The following is a 24,607-nucleotide window of genomic DNA, read 5'->3' on the forward strand; positions in this document are numbered from 1 at the left end:
TAAGACTGGATTAAACTAAACAGGTGGAGCATTTTTGCTTCCATGAAACCACGCTCTCAAGTAAATGAGAGCTTGTTGCAGGATTGTGAGGTATCTCATTCTCCCCTCTTTAACGACAAGGTTGGCAATTTGATCCTCTGCTCTTATGTCAAAGTGTCCTTAAGTGAGACACTGAACCCCAAGTTGCTCCCTAGATGCTTTACAGCAGCCCACTGCTCCTATGAGAGGTGAAATTGAATGTGTGTACCTGTATGTATGATGATTGAAATAATGTTTAAATTCAGAAAAACCGAGCAGATTTTTTTTCAATGAAAACTTTTCTTAGAATTACAGAAAAAATAATTTCATTAGTTCAGAAAAACAGAGCAAAACCTTTTCCCATGAGGTCTTTTCTCAGACTTACAGAGATAATACTCTTGTTAATTAAGAAAAAGCAGAGCATAACATTTTTCCTTTAAAAACTTTTCTCAGAATTACAGGAATAATTATCTCTTCATAACAGAAAAACAGGGCAGATATCTTTTTTTTCCCCTCATGAGTACATTGCGCCTCCATAATGAAAGTTTTAGAAAGTTTACATTAAGAATATGAAGGCACATAATTATACTGTGATACAATTATGACAAACGTGTTTCCTTCATTATGTAGATGTCTGAAATTGCAGTCCATGCACCACAAAAGCACTTATTTAAAAATGCAACAACCTAGAGGGATATTGGTAGCTGACAGGAGTAACATGAAACCAGCTCTGATAACTTCTCTTCAAACCAACATCCCTGCCCAAACCCCTCATGCTTAGTTCATTTAAATGTCCAAAAACTACGTCATTCACCTCTCAAGACGTCATTTATACTGCTGCAGCATTATGTGAGTGTAGTATTCTAATAATTAAGCAATATCTGTAAGTTGTTTCTTCTTAAAGTATTTGGTCCAAAAATGAAAATTTGTTAGCAATATTGTATTATTTAAGAACACAACATATTTTTTATAAAAAATATTTTGACAGCATGTTGCTCACATTTTATCGTCATGGTATTCTGCACTTTCCTCTGCATTGTGAGTAACAATAGTCACAACAACAAAGAATTAAGACAGAAGCCGTCCCCAGCTGTTTTCTTGGAGTGTTTTCAATCAGTAAAGTTTCTGCTGTGCGGTGGTTCTTAGTGAGTTCACGCTGATGCCAACTGACAGTGTGGATCCAAATTGCTCTCAGCATCTCCTTCAGCAGCAGTTTTGTTTCGACATACACCCCTGCCTCCCATCTTCCCAAAATGATGCCAGCAACAAAACCGTGATGTTAGCAAAAAAAACAACACTACGGTAGTGATTTACATGATCAGCTCATTAAGTTTCACCTCAACGTGACGCTTACAGTATATGTGGTGGGATAATTTCTCAAATCCACATAATCACACAAAAGATACAATCTTGTACTAGATTCACTATAAAAAAAGATTACAATTATGTTAATTGGCATCACAGTTCCATGATGTGCAAGTAGTCAAGACCTGTCCTGACACCTGTGTCTCACCTGTTTGCCGTTGTTGTTCACAGAACCTGCTGCTTCAATCTCTATTACTCCCCCCTACAAGTTTCTGTCTCTCTTCCTTTCTTTCTGTCTACAACACTTCCTCTTCTCTCTGCTGCCTTTGTTTCACTCTGTCCATTGATTTACCTCAAAGCCAGACCAGCTGGCTTTGGATGCTTCCCTCAGAGACCTAAGAGGCCCGTCTTCACACGCTGTTCCTCTGCTTGTCCCTTGGTCTCTCTGCAGGCGGAGAGCAAGGGGGACAGTGGTTTGAAAGGTAGGACCCCAGATGGACATAGACATGTCGGGCATGTGTTGTGTGACGGGGCTTGGCTCGGCGCTCTCTGGACCAGCCACAGCTGTCAGTCACAACTCCAGAAAGTGTTGAATATTTTTCCTTCCTCCCACTGAAGGCTGTGAGGAAAAGGAATTTGTTTTGGTTCATAGCAAAATAAAACGTCATAATGGAAGGTATTATCACGTAGATTACACTGTTTTTAATTAAACTTTATTTATTAAACGTCCATGTGAGGTAGATAATCTTTTTTTAATTATGGGTGAAAATGTATTTTATATGACATAGTAAGTGATGCATTTCAACAAGTTACATGCCAAATAACGGTTTGTTCCAGCAGGGCTTTGATGCACGACAGCTGGCATTTCCAACATTGCACCAGACCACAAATAGACCCAGACACTCTTTCTCTCCAATTAAAAAAGGGACTAAAACAGTCGCCTCATGCAGCGAGCTTTATTAGGCTATATAAGTCAAGTTTGATCTACAATACGATAGCGGGGAAAGAAATAGATGTTTATTTTGTAAATGAGAAAAGCACAAACAGATCACTGAGTCACACAACTTTCTGAGACAGCAGTCTGACCACCGAGCTCCAAAATAACAATTCATTATCTGAAGCTCATTAAAACAGCCTTTCTGAAAAGCCCTCAACACTTCTCACCAATCCCTGCTCCTCCACTCGCAGCACACTACACATTCAGTCTTGGAACAAACACTGCCAACAAATGCCATACTGCGGTCTCAGTGACTTTTCAGATAATGACTCTGAAATATAAAGTTACCCATTACATACTCTGCAGTGTGGGTTCCCTACATAAGAACCAGTTTATTAAACAAATCTGCAAGTAGTGGTTCAAATAAATGAATACAAAAGTATTACAAATCTAGAAGGGTTATTACAGTAAAGTTTAAAATGTGTTAAATAATTTAATTGATGGTTTTAAAGTGCTAAAACTCTCCATCCACAGTGATTTTAATCATATTGATGACACAAAACTTTTCCAACAAAGTCATATCTGAGGAGAACACTAATCAAGATCGAGATCTAAAAATACTCCATGTCTCACAGTTTGGATCTCTTCTCTCTTTACCCACTGTAATTAAAAGTAACCGATAGCACAGAATAGCATTCAACTGTTAATGTGAGCGTATGACACTTGAAATGAAAACCCTCATGATGTCAGTTCGCTGAGGAAAGTGGAGCAGATAACACAGAGCTATGACATCTCCAGTGACTGTGGGTCAGAAGAGAAACGTCCAGTTAGCTTTTGTGGTCAACTGCAGACAAATGTTCTTTGCAAACCATAGCAATGCAGTTTCAGTGTATTTGTTATTCAGGTTTAATGATAGACACGACTCCTCAAATGTTCTGTGGTGTTTTTCATCTTGTTTATATCTCACTTCTGTACAACTTTGACACGCTGCAGTAGGTTTTGTTGAGCGTCTGTGCTCTTCCTCAGGCAGAGAACGACAGCACAAAGGTCCTTATGATGAGTTGATGATCTCTCTTGAGATTACCAGTCTCTTGGGTTGCTTAAAGTATTCTTTTCTGTTTATCACACCGCTGAATGCTCATCAACTGCAAGGTGGAGCAGTTTGCTTGATGAGCCCCCTTCTTTTCCTGCAGATGTACAGAGATCCGCTCTTTAATTATCTCCAATATTCACATGAGCCTATAGCTCCATTTATAAAATGTAGTCTCCGCCGTACTGAGCTCATTAAAAATTGAACAAGGTCAGGAATGAAACTGCTCTTACCATTATTCATTTTGTCTCTAATTTCAAGTATTATTTAATTAATCACCTGAAATGACTCAAATAATTCACAATGTCATAAGTTGCTGGGAGATATTAGCGGTTTTCATACTTACAAACACACATTTCTTTTGTGAGCAAAATGGAACTAGACACTTTCTCTAATTTCCTCCTTTTGTTAAAAGTAAGAGCCATCTATAAATGTCTGTGATTACACTTGTTAAAAAAGAAAAAGAACATTCATGATGCCTTTTCTGTCTTTTAAGGGATAAAACGTTGATGTTCTATGAGGCATAAGGATCATTATGCATTTCACTGTTGGCTAATTTCACAGATTTTCTGACAATGATTGCATCATAGGCAAAAACCTTGTTTTGTGTGAGTGTGTGTGTGTGTGTGTGTGTGTGTGTGTGTGTGTGTGTGTGTGTGTGTGTGTGTGTGTGTGTGTGTGTGTGTGTGTGTGTTCGTGTGTCTGATTTTCTGACATCCCCAAAGCCAGTCAGCAGGTGCCATCACTTCTCATTCCCACCATTTACAGTGTAAAGACATGTTGAGGACGAGCAGGATCAAGGGAGACTGCCAAAGGGAATGTGTGGGAGAAACCACTCTATAATTTCTGCCTTTCAGCCAGTTCTTCTTGGCATTTTAGCAACAATTTTACATCAAGCTAATGCTACTGTAATTCAGTTTGTCAGACTATATAGCATGAAAGCTAAAGATTTGTGAATATACTGTCACTGTTCACCTGTAGGCAGTATTTACAAAAAAACAAGGTGTTCTTCACTGTAATCCAAATGATGCTTTTCTTTTTTTTAACGTTAGACCTTTTTATCTGATAGGTGGCACACTGATGAGGCCTAATAGAAAGTACAGTAGTTCCAACTTTTATCAAAACACCTAGTCCAAACTTTTGTTTTTGCTGTCATATTCTCTGAATGGCTTCTATGCTGCTGCCTTTGAAGACAAGCACAATATTAAATGCATATTCCCTCACAGTGCTCTATCACTGCCCGGTTGATTTCTAAAAACCTACCCTATCACACAATTGTAGGTAGGTGCCCAGTTCTCACTAAGCATTATGACTCATACCAGCGCATAGAGCAGCTATCCAAGTCTAATCCACAAGAGATAATTTGGTATTCATGTTTTACAAATGTGCTTGAGAAAAATCCCTAAATCTTTTTGGCAAGTGCAGTCGAGAAAGTCGTGCAAGCATGTCATCCGCCATGAAAAGGCAGCGGGATGGTTGAGTAAAGCAGGGCTTTGTCTCCTGACTTCAGCCTGAAAGACACTGCCATCATCAGCTTTCTTTGTAGCAGACTTTGTCTTTCCAGTATTTCACTGGTTTCTCAAAGGTAAATAGAGGCTTGACTCAGTGGGGCACATGCAGTTTTCCTACAACAGGTAATAAATTTGCGTGTCAGGCCTGCGCGTCACAGATTAAACATGCTTTGTTTGGGATGATTTATGAGTGCGATGTCGTGCTGGGTGCACTTGGCTGTGAGGTGCTGAGGGTTTGATGGTGTTGAGGGGGTAGAAGGTGGGGCGGCGGGTTGGTGAGTGTCAGATTTGACTTACAGGAAGACTGATCTGTAGCTGCTCCGAGGGTGCCCACTGCAACACACACCTCTGTCATTAATCACACACAGACTCGGAGTACAGAGTGCTTTGTCTTCTCCTCCTCTCACACCAGTGCTACAGGCTGTCACCATCCTGAGAAAAGCTTCAGAACAACTATCAAGAAGTAAGAGAAACTGCTGGTGCCTCTCTGAAACTACAGGGTACATATGTATTCCCACAGAGAAGTTGCAACCCAAAAACAGGACGCCTCACTCATTTTCCTCTAGACTAGCTGTGGTATGCCAGTATCTCTGCAGTCACGGGAGGAAAATAGCTATAAAAACCAAAAGATCCTAAACCTATATGTATGAGTAGCTGCATAGATATGTTGTGGTTTTTATCTAGGCATTGTCTGACTATAATGTTGACGCTGCTCTTGTTCTCTTCCTTCTTCAAAGAAGGTTACCTGGATATACAGGATTAAGATCATTCACTATCCTTACTAAGAAACGGCTGATTCAGCAAGCAGTGCAGCTAAAAGCATGTTGACTTATAATCCAAATACAGCTGACCGTCGATGCCCCACTTTCTACTGATCTCACCCACTCCTCCTACCTTGAGTTTGAGGTAATTAATCACAGCAGTAGCATTAAATTAGAGATTGTATTTCAGTGTGGTGAGGTGACTCTTGACTTATAGCTGAACTTCAACAAACTAGAATTACCGACTCCCGGTTGTTTGCCTCCGCCAACCAGTCATGTTGCAGTTCACATCCATGTCTGTCCAAAATGTCATCACTTCATCATTTTATCCTATTAGTTATTTGTGTGAAATTGTCATAATCAATGGCCAAAAACTTGTTTAGTGAGGTATCGCATTCACAAGGATGGGACAGATATGAGATCAAGGGGATTGTGACCTTTGACAATCAATCTAATCAGAATCTAATCAGTTCACCGTTGAATCCAGATGGAAGTTTGTGCCAAATTTAAAAAATGTGCTTAAGGCACTCTTGATATTGTCGATCCCCACTGAGTCTATTTACCTTTGAAATAAAACAAGAATGAACCGGACGGACAGACAGATAACCCGAAAACTTAATGTCTCCGGCCACAACCGTTGCCAGCAAGGAAGCATCAAAACATTATTGCCATTACATTGCATTCATTTGGCTGATGCTTTAGCCCAAAGAAACATACAATATGTGCATTTAACCTCATGGGAACAATGGGTAAGTGCAGCCCTTCCAAACAAACAACTAAATGTTTGTCCCTCCATGATACTCAAAGATTGTTGTCTCGTAGCAAACGTTTATCAAGTCCTTGTCCAACACAAAAAAAACATCCCTGGTTTTCATGGACTTAATAGGAATAACTAGCGATACTGTGGCAGGAAGAAAATACTTTTTATGAGACCAGAGAGGTCAAATAAAGGTAATACACAAAGGAGATAAAACCTGTTATTGTGTACAATAATGGTGAAAGAGCACAAATAGTAGAGGCAAAAAGGACATACAGGCTCCTAAGTCCTAATAAAAAACATATTCAGAAAAGAGGCAAAGCAGAAAGCACAGTAAAGCATGAAACAACAACAACCTACCATTTATGCAGTACATACTCTGATCTAAAGCGTCAGCATGAACCTGTTTTCTCTGTGCATTTCAATGTAACCTCTGCTCCCTGAAACTGTGACATTTTTTACATCAAAATATATATTTTCCTCACACTGAAATATGGGCTGAAATGTGCCGTCTACCCTAGGCATCTCATAAACAGTTAATTTCTAAATGTAAACCTAGGTGGTCAGGAAGGGGAATAACGATCTGTCAAAATAGAGCTCAGGTCCACAAAGCATGCTTTCAGTGTGGAGGGCCAGATATGTGAAGTATATAATTGCATGCACTGTTTAACATTTATTACATTCAGTACACCATTGCGGTTTGTTTATCGTAACATACCAGGCAAACAGAGTTAATGTGTGCCAAAGCAAATATTTGCAGCACTATATCAAATTCAGCTACCAAATTAAGGATATCAGAGAGGCCAAATAGGGTCGTGTTTGAAATAACAGAGTTGTTAGGCCATCCGCTGTTCCATACACAGATTGCCCTATCACACGAGTTGCTGAAGTGTTTGCATACAGAGCTTTGCCGCCTGCGGGCTTATATATCACACTGTGCCTTATTAAGAGCTTTAACAAAATCTGGCTTTCACTAGCCCCCCTTAGTCACCACTCCGAGGGCAGCCATCTTCAGGACCTCGGTTTGTACACAGCCCCGTCTGAACGCCTAGTCCCCCTAAACAGTTTGGGGCAGTGTACATGTGCTCAACAGATAAAAGGCGAGAATGGAGATATTATGGCGGCGCTGTATAAGCTCATAGCAGAATTGGTCTAAAGTGATATGCTTTTTCCTGTAACTGGTGTAGGAGATCAGACACACTCAGCTTTATCGGATGTCATGCCTCGACATGATTCAATTTTATCTTTCAACATATTGCACTGCCTATTTAGATGTGCACCACAAAACCCTTCACATTATTCCAATAAAATTCAGAAAGCAACTTGTATTCAAAACATATTTTTTCCCCTCTGAAAATGTAATTTACAACCACATATTACTTTTAACAAGTTCTGATAACCATGAAGAGAGCATGCTAATAGTCGCATGGTACAAGTTCAGCTGTCAGACAGACTAGCCATTTACTTTCATGCAAAAGTAATGAGCAATGGTCCACGAGAGTGAACCGCTGACCCATGAATTGATTATCTCCAGCTGCATGCTGACCCGCTGAAATGACTTCACTGTAATCGTTGAATGTTATGATGTATTCTGGGTGTAGCCTAGCTGTGTCCTATTCCTTCAGTCACCAAAATAGAGGACTCCATTTTATTATAGCATGCTGGGAATTCCCCTCCATTTCCTCAAGCTCTTGACCTCCCACTCTCCATTGTATGTGCGAAGAGAGGGTCTGGGGCCGGAGTAGCCTATGCAGCTCTACCAGGCTGACAGATCGCCTCGTCGTGCCCTCTGCCGCTCCGTCTGCACTGCGGCTCCATTGTTCTGCTCGCTCAGGCCGAGCCGCGGGGCAACTCCTCACCATTGTCTCTGACAGACCTGCAACCTGATACCATGGCAGCAGGCTCCTGCCTCCGTCCCTTTGGGACACTGATCCAGAATGTATATGTGCATATGGGTGTGTGTGAGTACAAGTTTTGATCAAATGTACTCAGACAACAGGAAAGTGTAAATAATGTAAATATGTTAACTATAATGAGGGGCTTTTATCAATCAGAACTATGGAAGTTGTTCACTATCACACAAGAAAAAATAACAGGATCCAGGCGCCGCAGGCGGAGGCGCAAACCTGGGACTATGTAGGACGTATGTTTAAAAAGGCCCAATGCTCCCATTTAGCAGCAAACTATACACTCACAGTCACATCTTTAGTGCAACAAGAGGAAGACTGACATCTTATCTCACCTCCACAGAGAAATGGAAAAACTGAGCCTGAAGAAGCCTATAGCACAGACACAACACAACAGCCTATGCACATCAAAGCAAGCCCCAACCAAGCTGAGCATGCCGTTGTGTGTCACTGAGGAATAGTCCTCTTTTTATGTAACACACAGATGATTAAAGAGTTCAACACAGCAAGCAGACTAATGACTCCACTGGGTTGCAGGGGAACTCAGGAGAGGAGAAGCCAGGGCCTCTGGAGAATACTAGCTGAAACAGGGATAGGTTCTAAAATATACAAATTTATTCATCAGAAAGCAGTCTTTTTATGTCATCGATGTGTGCGAGTGTGAGTGTGTGCAGGTGGCAGAGAGTGAATGTGAGCGAGGAAGGCGGAGGGGGAGAGAGAAAGAGATGAGAGGGAAAAAGAGATAGGAAGTCTGATAGTATCAGCCTTCTTTGAGCTAAAAAATATCAAGCAACCGGTAACAACCATCCTGAAAAAAACTGCAAACCCTGCCATAATGTTGGCTTCACTTTCTGCATCTTCGCATTTTCTCTAATAGTATAATGGATATTTTAAATATCATTAATACCTTATCTTGAACCACTTTAACAGGTCTCTGTGGAGTTTCTTGCTTACTTTATCATACATGGTCACGGGTGCTAGTATAGGTGCAGACAGTAAAGTCCGATTTTTTTTATTCCGCTGGATAAATGGACACCATTGAGTCCCTCGTGAGAGGTGACAACGTGATGAATGGTTGTGCTGTCTCTGGGACAAAGTGCAGGAATTATTGTCAGTCACTATAGGAGGAATAATTAATGACCACTATCTAGTGGCAAAGGGTAATCATATGAGATTAAGGAAAAAATACATCTTCAGGCATAGAAGGTGTAACGTTTGACCCTGTAATCAGGAGCATAAAGATAAAACTTACATATCAGCAGCCATTCTGGTTCATTGAGACATAAGCCCTTATGTCTCAATGAAACATTGAGAAAATAGGGTTTCATAACACCGCATATTCATTTAACAAAAATCATGTAAACAGCCATTAAAATGACTCAAAACTCGAGTGTACTCTCTTTGAAAGTATAGTCTGTTAGCCCAGGTAGAAAAATAATTATTATAATATACTCAATATATACTATTCATATTCACAGACAGTATCATATAAGAATATTAATTATCAGTATTTTATGCTTTTTTTGTACTATCTTCCGATTTTTTGACAAACTATACAACGTTACAAAATATAATGCAATGCGAAAAATATTATATTATTAAGTTGAAGCTACAACAATTGTTTGTCTGAGAACATTGTGTTGATTCCTGGAAGCCCAGAGGTCCTGTGTTCATATGAGTTCACATTGTTTGAAGTGGCAGATAGTTCTGTTTTGATCATTGGCATATATGCTATTGATACAGCTGAATGCTGATCGGTAATCAAATTCTCTGTCTGTGTGTCTCTCTCTCTGTCACCCATCCATTTTCTAAATCTGCTCATCAGAGTAGTGGGAGGTTGATAAGTGACCCACACATTGGACGAATTGGGAGAGTAATTGTTACCTTGTTTGATTGATAGGATGTTTTTATCATTTCCCTATGCAGTCAATGCATATGTGTCTTTGTTACATACTGTAGTCATGTAAATAAAAATGTCTGTTTTGAACAACAGTTCACCTTGAATTTTGGAGCGATGACATAATTCTGAGGCTGTTGCAAACCGTTCGCTCTGAGAGGAAACATATTCCGTCCTTAGATTGAGGTGCTATTTTTACAGGAAGTAAACCTTTGGCGTAACCAAAAATCAAAGAGAGAATTTGAGCTATGACCACTTTAAAAAAGCAAATCTTTTTACTCAAGTGTATTTGAGATTTCATCCCATCTGATACCATTAAAATAAATTCAATTCAATCTAGAGATTGATTAATTTCAGTTTCATATCCACAAGAGCTTTGCTCCCCCTTCTCTTTAGTTCAAGGCCTCTTTTAGAAATAGAACATAATACCCAGAACATACATCCTTTTAGCGGAAGAGATCCTCATCCCTGGATATGGCATTGAAATAGTAAATGCAAATCCACTCAAACGGTTACTCCTCATGAGTGCGATCCAGCAGGGATGACAACATAAACAATGGTGCAGATAGTTGTTCAAACCAGCTGCACATTGCTATTGTTAGGATTAGCATGGTAATCTCAGGGCCGGAAAAGCTCACTGTAGAGACACCTGATCAGACAGAGTGGATAAGTATTTGTTCCTTTTTCATTTCAGACAATTATTACACAGAGCGTACCTCCATAATATGATGGACATGTAGGTTGCTATTGCATGAAGTTGAAAATGGAGAGAAAAATATAAGAGAGGTGTTAGCCAGATAAAAATTATGAGAGAGACAATGTAGAGGAGGATTATAACCAAGCAAAGAGACAGAGGAAGGAAAGTATAAGGGAAGAGAAAAGAGTGCAAAATGAGAGCTTGTGTTCGTCTGGATGGGCAGAAGGCCTGCAGAGCTTGGCAGGAGTCCTGCTTCTGACAGCAGCTGTGGCCTCAGTTTTATATCTTAAGGTGGTGCCTTGACTCCGCACCAGCCTTTCTATCTCAAGCTCTCATGTTTTCAATCAGAGGGGACCATAAATTATTGTCAGCAGTAATCACAGCTGTCCAATGTGGGCCTGCTGAGGGGTACCAACCTGTCCTGGTGCATTAAGTCACACTGGATCATGGCACCTCTGATATGGGCAGTGGGAAAGCCCTGCGAGCGGGTTAAGACACAACACAAAAGTTTAAAAGAGGTTCTGTTTATCGAAGAACCTGAAGCAAATGAAAAGGATCTGCTGGATGAGATGATTGAAGTCTGACTTAAAGGAATAGTTCACCTGGAAATGACAATTCAGTTAAGATACTTCAATATCAGTTCCTATGGATGCTAATTTATCGTTCTGCAATCAGCCTTCACCTTTTTTCAGCTCCATAAAACATCGTAAAAATCATAAACCTTGTCATTAGATATGTAAACCCAATAGGCAAATTTAAATTAGATATTGGACTTTTGAGTCCTTGTTCTCTTTAATAGTTTAGGAGAAAGCTCATTTATGTTCATTTTTTGTTCTAACTTCAGTTTTGATGATAAGGGGGCGAGTTGTTAACTACTGAATATTAAATTTAGTGAACAATTCATCTTATTCTGTAAGGTTGGAAAGCAACACAAAATGACAGACTGTACATCTGTGATCAAACACGATCATTCATTGTTGCATTTGTTTAAAAAAAAAAAAAAAGAAAAAAAAAAAAAAAGATGTGGTTTAATTTCATTCTAACCCTGAATGAAATGGGAGATTTTTCACCAAATGCTGGCACAGCTCTCCTCCCTAAAGTCACAAAGCAGACAAAGTGGGTTTCCCCTCTTTCTTCCGTCCGCAAAATTCATCTGGCTCCTTTGGCAAGCTGCCCGGGTAATCGTGGCACGGCCTGTGTTTTTCACGACAGCACTGTTATTTTGCTGTGAAAACTCTCAGCATGGGGTGGCACACCCACCTCTGGCAAGACACTGCTGTCAGAGCTGATCAGCAGAGAGCAGCCTTCCCTTTCAATTAGCCTTGTCTGTCCAAGAACAGGGCCAGGAGCACCAGCACAGCCACACAGGCACCCAGCGAAGGAACAGCAAGGAGAGCAGGTGGGAGGAGAGGGGAGAGCTGGAGAAGTAAGCCCCAAAACTCCAAACGGGGACTGAAATACCCTCCACTGCTGTGTTCTAAGTCCCTCTGTACCAGAAAGGGCTCTGCCATGGCACGTCACGGTAAACATAGGCAGGCTCCATGGAAACACGGCCATTTGGCAGAAAAGCATGGGATGAGATATGGCACCAATGAGGCAGATAATTCCCTGAATAACTATATCTTCCCCCTCATGTGCTATCACGGCGATGAAGAGCGTGCATGTGTGTGTAAAAGAGAGAGAAAAAGAGAGCATGCGGTGAAACAGCCATGTCACACGTTAGAGTTACTTGGGAAACAACACACCGCAATTTATATGGCACTAATCAAGACACAAATTAGAGGTTGTTTGGGGAGCTTATGAACAGTGTTGAAGGGGCTTGAGGAGGAGCGCCAGGGCCCGGGAGTGAAAAGAGAAAGGGTGGCAGCCATGCCCCTAGGTTGTTTGTCACAAATGCCACATCCAGGTGGGATTTGCAGAGTTGCACCCTAGCCAGCGTCTTTCTCTCAGTGGAAAGAGCCTAAGGTGGAGAATGGTAAACATGGACAGCTGTAACACAAGCACAAATGTCCCCGTGGGCTCGGCTGGGGATTTTCAATGGACAAATTGCTAGGAGGAAGCACTGTATTGATAACCTTATCAAGTCTGTGGACATTCTGAGCATTCAGAATACTTCTTGCAGATTCAGTTCTGCAAATTTTAAAACACCATACTACCAACGCAGTGCAGGCAAAGTAGATCCGACTCCTGACTGGATGGAAAACTTACTTCAAAAGCCCGTTTCTGGTTAAAACAGAGCGCAATCTCAACACCTTGAGCCTTTTCTTCCTGTTCTAGTGTTTAGCTCACCAAAGCCAAGTGCGCTGAATAAAAGCAGGAAGTCACAGAGAAGAGAAGGACTATGTAATATGCTGCTCCAATTTTCCAAGTTTCATTTTTCCGTAACAGTTGAGGAGATGCTCTACTTTAATGAGTGTCATGTGTTTAAAGCTGTTTTAGAGGGACCATTGTACCTTTAAAACCAGCAGCTCTGTCACCAGCAAACTGGAATCTGGAAAACCCATCACTGACTAGAACTTGTAAAACTTCAATGAGAGTACAATGAAGTTGTTACATGTCTGTCATTATTTTTCATGCCACCCCTCATTATAGAACACAAATTACAGCAACATCTTGTTGTTGACTAAATATTCTCACAACAAGGGCAAGATCCATTTAGTTGTTTTGGACCTGTCAATTCTATTACATGATATTCATCAGCAGATGGAATTTGCCCAGTTGTCATGGAATTTTAAGCTTTCACTGAAAAGAAGTGGTGACCAAAAATAGATTTAATCATCTATCGACAAAAAATTATCTGCTGATAAAGATGCAAAAGATGATAAAAAGCTCCAGAGCAGCTATTTTGTCAACAGTTGTTCCCAGGACAATAATGAGCCTTTGAGCTGTCTCAAACATCTTGTTTGAATGAGAGAGAGAGCTGTAACACTAGTGTGGCCTCTAAATGAGACATGCACTGTAACAAATCCAGGCTTAAACCATCCGTTTCAGTGTTTAAATATTGTTACGCATGCTTGTACATTTTTGTATTTTATACCAGAGATACTGCAGGGAACAAGACAAGGCATTGTTGTGTTGTGCTATTGATGAGGATGGGAGACACTTCAGTGAATGTAATGCTATTAGCAGTCTGAATGTAATTTTACTAGTAGTGCAATGTAATACCACAGAGCAACTCTAATAAGTTAGTATCAATATCACAGCACGAACAGTGTTATGATTTTTTTTAACTGGCATGAATGACTGTACATTTTCTTTTTCATTATGGGCTGGACTCGGTCTCTCAATACACTTTCAAGCATTGCCAAATTCTAAAATCCAGCTGGTTTCTCATATCTCTTGTTCCATATGCATCCTGTTCAATCCATATATAACTGAGGATATGACTCCGTCTCTTTGTTCTTTTGCCATTCACAAAGAATCATTATGACATTGATGTTGTCCTTATTTGGACAAAGTTATCATGATGATATGGTTTGACTTTTACTGTTACAAACTAACAAAAGTTGTAATTCACATGTTGATTATTTAGAATATCGACGTGTCTGTGTGTGAATAGAGCAGTTTATGGACATCACCCATCTGTTGTGCAGATACCAAATTGTGTCATGAGAGTTTAGATATTGATAGAAGTCGAGATTGAAAAGTGTGTTGATTAGATACTTTTTTCTTTATAAAACAGCCAATGTCATGAATACCTCTAGTTAAAGTTATATGCATGTATGGTTGACATTTTGCTGTTGTAACTATACATGTCTTACTTTCAGGAAATCAAAGTATATTGAAAGAAGAGGCACATCTAAAAGACAATATAAATATGTTGTAAAGGAAGAGCAGTAGGACTCTAAGTAGAGAATGAAGGACAACATCTTTTCTCGCCTTTCCAGCTGATGTGTGGGATGGGGGGCCCCTTTGGTGAGCGCTGTTGTCAGCCGAGACAAACTGCAGCTCCTGGGACTGCCCCAGATCTGACAGAAACCTCCCCCTCCATCAGTCACGTCATCTGAGTCAGTGAAGGAGTCTGCGCCCTGCTCGCGGTCACACTAACCAGGAGACACAAGCTGTTCCTCTCCAGGTGCTCATTAATGCACTTGTCCTTGATACCTCCGCCATACAACAACACAAAGACAAACACATGCCTGCCGTGTTCTAATTACACTTGTGCGCACACACTTGCAGGGATGTGCATCACACATTTTATTAAGAGACTTGTAAATGTCAAACTACGGCGGACGCCCCTTTACTTCCCCCTCCTGCTGTTACTGCTCTTGTCTTTTTAAAATTTTGGAAGGGGGGGGGGGGGGGGGGGGGGTACACATCAATAGGGACTGTTGTTGTGAAGCAGAAAGACACAGAGTGAAAGTAATGCTATGTAAAGATGGTTTGAGCCTTTGAAGTGGGGGACGTTGGGGACGGCTGATAAGAGAGAGCCAGCCCAGGAGTGGAGAGCCGGGCTGAAGGAATTCATCAAGCTTCCTCAACAATTAGCATATGGGCCTAATTATCATATGAAGCCAATCCTCCATAACCAGTCTACAATATGACTTCCTATCCCATTACATTACCACCCATCCCTCTGAAAAATGGTGAGCATGGATGACCCCAGTATTGTCTTATACTTCTCCTCTCCAAGGCCTGCTTGAATAACTACCATACCTCCAATGTTCCTTTTTTCCATTATGCAGTTAAGCCAGACAGTTAATTATCCAGGAGCAGGGAGGCCGGGTCTCTTTGCTGGCTGCGATAACGATATGCTTTGCTGGGCAGAGAATGAAGAGGGCCAGCCCACAGGGACCCGTGCTGATGTCAGGCAATCTTTCAAAAAAGGCCCAGGCAATTAGATGCACCACTGCTACCAGGGATGACTCGTGTTATTGAGGATACTGGCTAGCTTCTCTAATGGGGGTATTTAGGGCAATTATGATAAAGATGTCAGGGCGACCTCCCCATGACTGCTGCTTTTACAAGGGGTGCCTCTAAGTGCAAGATCACAGAGCAGAAATAAGGAGTGACTAAAGATGTGGCCAGTCCCGTGTGGAAGTCTTGCCACCAGCAGAACTGCACTTAAGACTCGTCTCATGTGGAAAATGCTGTCTAGAGGTGCTAAATGGGCTAATCTGCCCTCACAGTTGAGTTTTATGGGAATTTTGGAGTCTATTATGACAGTCTCAAGAAAATAAACACTCCAGTGCTCAATTAAAGAGTAAAGCCTGGCTGATTTGTTTCCATTTAGCATCATAGATTCAGCACATCTGGGCCGGTGAGAGTTCGGAGCACGGTTATTATTTAATGGACGAGGGAAGCTGACCATCTGTAAGGTAGCAGAGCCCCACAAAGGGGCCTTTCATGTGGCTACTGCTGTACACTGCTTGCTTCTGAATTGTTTCCATGCACACATTTACCTCAGGCATCAACCTTTCAACCACTGGCATCCATACCTCACATCAAAGTTACACCTCAGGGACATAACCAAGAGCTACTGGTCACCGCACACACCTTTAACCATGCCAGCCCAATTGCAATGTTAGCATATGCCATCCACATGGCTGGCATGACACTAAACACACACTGACTAATGTTTGAAGTAAGTTCAAAGCAGAGGAAAAGTGCAACGTGGAAGCAGCATGTATCCTCTTTCCTCCTTAAAAACAGCCAAACAGCTGGCCATGTTCTTTACAAAGTGCTCAGTACATTTCCATGATTGTTATTATACGATGTCTGTGGATACTGCACCATGATATCCCTCTCTCTGTAATAACCTCTCTGGATAGATACTAGATAGTCAGGACACAGCAATCACACTATCCAGATGGAGAAAAGCTCTTCAGTGAAGCACATTCCAGAAGTAAGTGTTTCTTTCTGTTGTAGTTCATGGAACCGGGCCATACACTATTTAGGAGAGACTGGAGGGATTAGATATGAAGTTTAATGCATGAGCCTCTCATTACAATACTGTAATGAAGGAGTGCTGCGAGAAAAAAATTAAGCAGACAAAAGGAAAACTTAATGTTAACGGCATGGCTCTAAGGAAATGTTGGCCAGTCGGTCCACTACTTTGGTCCAGACTGAAGTATCTCAACAACTATGACATGGACTGCCATGTGCAGACATTCATGGTCCCCAGAAGATGAATCCTACTGACTTTGGTGATCGCTTGAAATAATTTGTAGGGCCACCAGCTGCTTGACTTTTGTTGTTTTAGTGAATCATCTCAACAATTTTTGGATGGATTGCCATGAAATTTAGTGCAGACATCCATGTTTCTCTCAGGAAAATTGAAGTAACTTTGATACCTTGATAAGTTTTTATCTTGAGCCATCATCAGGTCAAAATTTAAATTTTTTGTTTTTTGTTCTTTGATTGATGTCAAAATACCTGCAAAAATAACAGTATAACATTAATTTAACATGTGAAAGTGACTGACGTGAGTTAAAGTGCCAAAACTATTTATTAAAACTATTCCTGTGAGCTTAAATCTATCATAATAAGACAGCATTCACAATTTAAGAGCACTTTTATGGCTTAAACAATACAATTATGAACTTCTCCCATGGCTGGATTGTCCCTCTTGGTTAATTCACACCCTATAATTTTACATCTTACTGGACATTATTTTTCATCATTTGTCTTTACTCCTTCTACAAAATGCTACCAAAGCATTCCAGCATCATAAGCAAATGGGCATGGGGCCTTTCTGAAAAACTAGCCAATCAATCAGGCCAGGTTTGCCCTTCTGGAGCAACAAGCCCCCATCCTACCCAGCCATCAGTCATGCCCCACCTCTGGCTGTCCTCCTGCCTATTTTCACACCATCTCTTTCACTTCACACAGCTAACACAATGACTTATTATGTTTTCCAACTTGATTCCCCTTGATGTTTGCTCTCCAACTCTCTCGCTGCCTGTGAGTTACAATCCCGCCTGTCGATTTTCCATCACGATAGCTGGAGAATTAACTCCAAATGTTTGGCAAAAGCAAGCAGAGGAAAAGAGATTGCTTTGAATTTTGATCTTGTTTTTTCTGCTTCACCTTCATCAGTGATATTTATCGCAAAAATTAATATATGTTTATATTTAATACCTCCAGAGAGGTTTCTGATGAGGGCATAATGTTGTGCAATCACTACATTATCTTCACTTGGCAAGTTAAAAGTTTCCATGCACTATTCTGCACAAGGTCAGTTAAAACAAGGAGAGGATGTTAAAAAGCTCTCTATGACAAATTGCCACTTGTGCAAATAACATTTATAATGCCAGTAATGCGTGGAGGTGTATTATCTTCTTGACACTGAGGCTTTCACCCCAGTTTTAAAAAAAATGAAACAAAAGTTAAAGCTTTTCCCAACAGGGTGCAACATATGCCTGTACTGTATAGGTCACCTTTAAGGCCGCTAGTGTTTATACAGCTCAGAGGTAGATTTAGCTAAGCATCAACTAACAGTTTCACTGTCGTAGTGATTAAGTGTTTTTTTTTTCTTTCATAAGCTGTATATTGTAGATTGGTGAGGTGAGTTTGCTTCTTTACCCTTCACATATTGTCACAGGTGTAGAGAGATGAGATTGTCGAGGTCTAATAGACCTAAATTGTGAACAAATCATCCTAAAAATTGCTGGAAATGTTCATAAATCAAAGCCTTGCAAATAGCAATTCCATCAAAGCATAACCTTGCAAATTGCAGCGTATGAGTCATTTAGTTCCATTAAAGAGGATGTGTTTCTCTTAATGCAAATGGATAATCAAGAGCTCTGCATCGGGTCTGGACAGAGGACCAGCATGACTTGCTGTGTGTACATAAACCACAGCTGTAGTGATGGATGGCTGGCTTGACAGTGTTGTTCTGTGATGTAGTGGAAGAAGGATCCCACTGTGACTCCCATCCACCATCAGGCACACAAACCTCTCAAAAACACAACATGTATCATTGTCTGCAGACGCTGAAATGAGGATGTGGGACAAAGGAATACTGTTTGAAAGAGTAGGTGTACCGAAAGGGTAAAAAGCTCACTTCACAGAACCAACAGGAGTGAAAATCACTCACCTTTGCTACACAAGCTCTACTTCTCTGTTGTTTTCTACTCCATCTGTGGTCAACAAAAGAAAAAGTAGAGATAGAGAGTGAGGACCCACCATCCTTCCAGGAAGGACCCAGAATGGTTTGGGGCCCTGAAAAATAAGGCTAATTTGAAGGTCATTTAAAGAGCGCCAGGCGGTGCAACTCGGGGGGGGAGGCTCTGAACAAGTGCAGGGGGAGCGGCTCGGGTTGCAACGCTGTGAGGTAGGCGCTCCGACGCTCTCCCTGGTGCTCTTCATCAATCTCTCCCATCCACCGAGAGCCTCCTCTGACCCACATAGCAGCCAGAGGGAGGGGGTTGCCTTTCTTCCATTATTAATACCACTGCATCACACAACCTGCACTTACCTGAACCAAGTCAGCAGAGGAGCCACAAAGGTCAAACAACCACAGGCAGACATTTTGCCTCTCATTCACATTCGTAGTCAAAGGTAAGTGGCAAAACCCCGCTTTTGATATTCATATTCCCATGGCTTCCATTTGTTTTGGAAGTGTATTCATAGGAGTAGGGGTTAAATGTGCGGTTTGGCCAAGTCTTAAACGTGAGTGATTCATTTCAGCTTTAAACAGAAGGCATCAATTTTCTGCTCAAAGTGACCATACAAAAGTGCCATATTCACCAAGTTCTCTCATCATATCAGAAATAGTCCATTGAAATATTACTGGTTGAATCATTGGACATTAAATGTGCATCACAGATTATATGTTACGATGAGATGGAAAAACAACCTAAAGTTCATATAACTGCAAAAGCTGACAGAGTGGTTCTCGGTTTCTCTTTTTTTCTGGACAGAAAATGTACATTTTACACATATAGTTAAAGAAGCAGGTGAAAGGTGCTTATGCTGGACCCCTCTGTAGCACAAGTAACTGTGATTTGTAGCACTGAGTGAACGAATGGGCAACTTGCAGACGTTTCCCCTAGTTGCCAACAAGGTGATACAAGGGGATGCAAGGCTGGACTACAGTGTACCAAAGACAAGGAGCTGCACCATTCTCTCATCATTTGGAGGGAAGTCCTTGGCAGCGCTATCTTTGTTTTTGAGTGTTTGAGGGGCCAGAGTTACAGATAAACCCCTCTACATCATTTTGAAAATGTCTGGCAAACAGTTGCTGATCCATGTTTTTGCAGCTAAAGCTTGATTGCAGGGCCATTGGAAGAAGATGAAACTCCCCCATACACATATCTCCCTGTCACAGTGCTGCTAAAACTGCAATTATGAAGGGACGTACACGCTGTCAGCACACAAAACACAGTTATTGGTTTAGTGTGCCATTGTCTAAACAAAGAATGGCAATATATCACCTCCAAAGCTCTCCGTAATCTTTGATTTTGACATTGAATAGAAAGGAGAGAAGAAGATTTAGTGGTGAAACAATAGTAGATTTGTTTTCTGCATATGCTTCAAATTAGGCCAAGGTTTGGGTAAGGATAAACACAAGTTTAAGCCATTCTAAGTCTCTGCCATAGCAGAGCACAATTCACATTTGAATTCAAAACTATTGTTAAACAAAGCACTGGCATGGAGTGATGCTGCTCCATGGAATGAGAGCTTATCTCATCGCACTGTGACTATCATGTCTTTGCTGTGGACAGCTTCAGTCAGTTCAAAGGAAGGGGTGCCTGGCTTAAGTGCCTGGCTTTGTTTCTTCTTCCTTACAGCGGCATTACTTGCACAAATACTTTGATTACGGCACTGAAACACATTTCTTATTCTTTGTGCAAATAACATGCTTTATCTGAAGTGCAGCAGCTGTGAAGACATTGGCATAGTAGCTGTGAGTCAGACTAGGATAACTGTGTTAAAGTGGTAAACCACTCATACAATTTTACAGCTATACAAATTTGGAATTTGATTTGAAAATAAATGCACTGTGTTGAACTCAAAGATAAAACAGGAATATCTGAAAGTGTTATGCAGGTAGTGGTGTACTTTATGAACTCCAGAATTGCTATAATAGCTGGGATAAAGAGCAATTACATTTTTTTCTTCAATTACCTAGGAGAGTATAGAAAATATGTCACATTAAATACTGTCAGTTCCTAGTCTAAACACTATTTGTTATGACAGGGGCTGATGTTCATTGCTGAGCGGTGGGTGTCTGTGGGTTAACTAACACAGGAAGTGGGGACAGCTGTATAAAAAAGGTAGGTGCTACTTTGTGGTACTAACAAATAACTGTAACATATCTGACGAGCAAAAACTACTCCAAACAGGGTTTGTGTGTTTGTCTGAGAAGTGGATCCATAAATTGCTTTCTTGCTTTTCTTGTTTAGAAGTAAAGCACTTAGCTGGGTAGAGTTGTTCATCAAGACATAATGATAGCTGGTCTCAATTGCCTTGTTAGACCATTACTACGTAGGAACAATCAAACAACAAATGATGTCTTTAAAAAATTTATACAATAGCTCCAAAAAGATTTTAGCAAATGTATGACATTTTCTATTATCTTAATGAGACTGATATCAAACACACATTATGAAACACACATTTTGTGGCTTCAAACCCATAATGATGCATGATTATTGAATCATCATGCACGTTAATTGTGTTGTGCAGATATTTGAATTTCTTATTCAGCCCAGTAAGGCCAATGTAGTCACCAGTTATTGTGAGTCGCGCTGCATGTCGATCACACTGTTCCTGCATAAGCTGGGGGTGTGGTTTGTTACCTAGCCCGTCTGTGACCGCGCAGTTGTGTGGCAAAAGTTCAGGGCACAGCTTGAGGGAATTCCCCCCAAACTCTCTGTGCAATTAGTTGTATCATGTGATTATTTTCTATTAAATCGAGCAGCTGTTATCCTTTCTGTAACTTTAAAGCTTCTGCTGGTGCTGCCTTCCAACAGACAAGGGGGTTTACTGTTTTCATCTTAAGCTTTGGTTTTACAAGTGAAGATGACAAGGTTGCCATGAGCCTCTTAAACTGTGAACAGGAAGGGCAAGTGATGAAGTGCTCAAGGGCAGATTTCGATGGTCGAGTGTCTTGACAGATGAAAATGGAGTAATTGCAAGCACAGACTCGGGCAGTGAGCGCTCTAAGCTCCTAAACAAAGAATTAAAAGCTCATTTTACCATCACACTGTATTGTTTTTTTTATGAGTCAACACTTCGGTGTCATTTCAAAGCAGGCCTGTAATTTTAAAAAGAAAACATTTTTTCTGAATAAAATATTCAGAGCCATTGAATGACCACAAAAAAAGTTTACTGGAACCACTTCTCCTGTGTCTTTCACCGAAAATGCTTCAATAAAGTTATTCACCGTTAATGTTTGTTGGAACAGGTCCATGGAAAATGGAGAACTTTGAAAGTCTGAGGTGAATAGGGTAAACATACATTAAAAACATATTTTTCTTCCGCTGCCTGCATGGTTTGTAGCTCAACCTACAGTATACATAGCGTTGAATCAGGAAGCTCTGTAGCTCTCATGTAAAAGGGTTGCCTTACAGATCCAGTAAGCCTCCACAGAGGATGAACAGAACAGAAATAATTTGCAGTGAGCAATGAATACATCCGCTCAAAATCATATGATTAAAACTCAAAATGTTCACTGAGGTGTCATGGCTTTTAGGTGTCATAGTTTTTAAGTAATATCTTATGGTCTGGATTCTCTGCTCTTCTACAGAAAGTAAGTGGCGGAGGAGTCATCAATTGGAGAGGCCATCCTGATTAATTAAAATGAGAGATAAAAAGAACAACGAAAAATCCTTCAAAAAACTATTTATGTGTCACTATGTATGTTTGCCCACTCTTGTTAAAAAGTCCAAAGATTAAAAAACCAGCAACCCAAAGGTTATTCTAACAAATGGCATTTATAAAGTATGCCTTATTAGAAAACTGTTTCAAAAGTAATAGATGTGACTGCAGGTCTGTAGAGAGGATATTTAAAAACAGCACGTGCAACACCAGCTAGCGTGACCAACTGCTGCTGCTGCTGCTTTTCCACTTTAATGTTTCATTGAGAGAAGGTAACAGTTGGGCTTAAAATAACCAAAAAACACCACATTACATGATACGCTATGGTGCCTAAATTGCAACTTTAAAAGCATGTCACTTACAGATGCTAGCCTCCTTTAGCCAGACTCTGAAAACTGCAGACAGTGTGTAAAACACCATTAGATTGTAACTTAAGAAGAAAATACATCATATTTCAATAAAATCTCCATTTGCACTGTACACCATACCTTGCAGCCTCACAGTGTTGTTGGAATAAAACAGAAGAATGATTAGAAGGGTTTGGCAAGGGTGAGAAATTTTAAGTGCTCACCCTCCACCTCTCATCATCCACCCCCACACGCTCCCTTGAACGTCTACACATAACACGCAAACACACAGATGTCAGCAAGGTCTGAGTGACTCTACCCCTGTCACTGGGTGCCTGCTGTGAAAACAGCACATACACACACACACACACACACACACACACACACACACACACACACACACACACACACACACACACACACACACACACACACCCTCCTCTCCTCACCCCCCCTCCCCTCTCTCCCTCTTCTCTGGACGCCAGCCTGACATACCAGACCTTGTTCGTTAGCACATATTTTTACCCACCGTTACTAAATTAGGAAGCCAGAGGGAGCAAATGGAGTGTGGCTGCCAAGGCAGAAGAAGAAGGGTCTGATCAGGCCTGCGTTTGCTGAGGGCCCATGCCAACCCTACGAGCTTCATTAAGAGCCACTTGGGTTTCAGAAATAGAAGCCCAACAGGGACCGGGGCCAAACAGAGCCCTGAACGGCCAGCCAAAAACTCACGGGACAAACAAACAAATAAACCAGTTGTCTCATGGCCTGCCAGAATCAACCGGCAGCAGCCATCCCAAGGAGCCATAAGAAGTTATCTTAGGCAGTCTTGCACACAAAATGTGCCCTGCCCCGAGTTTAAAAGTGGTGACAGTAAACATACTGCCAGCCCGATACAGAATAAATTAACCTAGAAAGCTCTCTCCAGAGACCAATTTCTCAAAGCAGCCACAGAGACGTTACTTCTTGTTTATTTGGCAAGGATTTTGGGCGCTGATGTAAGAAAGGATATTTTCACAAGGAAATGTACATTTCCTCTTCTGGCTAAATTGGCATATAGCATTTAGGTCTATGAAAGTACAGAACGATGTGGAACAAGTATTCCTTATTTGTATTTTTTAAACAATATTTTCTTTCAATCCTGAAAACCCTTACATTTCTTCATCTCCATCTATACTCACAGTTCAGATCTATATTTAATTACTAAACTATATGCACATTATAACATGAATGAACATTTTGCAGCACTGAAATAAATCATAAATTCCTTGTTATATAATAAGTAATTAAAGAGAGGGGAAAGCATGTAAGCAAATAACTTTTATGTAGTTTCAGGAAACCACAACTAATTAGAAAACACTGTAGGAAAATGTGCTGTTTTACTAAAGGTTACAAAACTTCTTCTTGACACTTTCAGGTTCATTGTTTACCATTTTGTCTGAGTGGCACCTCTAAACCGGTGCACTACCATGACTTCAGTCCAATTAGCACCCACCCATTAAAACTAATGAGCCATTAGCAGCTAACTCTGTACAACTGGTCATTGTTACAGTCATCTACGGTTTTGATTCACTGACAATGTTGCATGTTTTTCTTCTATTTGTGATGATGCTTTGG

General features: G+C 40.8%; 1 protein-coding gene across 1 annotated transcript in view; it reads right to left on the reverse strand.

Moving 5' to 3' along the window:
* Positions 1-1,755, reverse strand: part of mef2aa (myocyte enhancer factor 2aa) — a 62,273-nt gene extending 60,518 nt beyond the window's left edge. The window contains exon 1 of the mRNA XM_068724205.1: positions 1,532-1,755. The gene's annotated coding sequence lies outside the window, so the exon portion shown is untranslated. The remainder of the gene's footprint in view (positions 1-1,531) is intronic.
* Between the last annotated feature and the right edge of the window lie 22,852 nt (positions 1,756-24,607).

The sequence above is a fragment of the Cebidichthys violaceus genome, unplaced genomic scaffold, assembly GCF_023349555.1.
Source record: "Cebidichthys violaceus isolate CVI_PGR_0920_01 unplaced genomic scaffold, fCebVio1.0.p SCAF_3, whole genome shotgun sequence".
NCBI lineage: Eukaryota > Metazoa > Chordata > Actinopteri > Perciformes > Stichaeidae > Cebidichthys > Cebidichthys violaceus.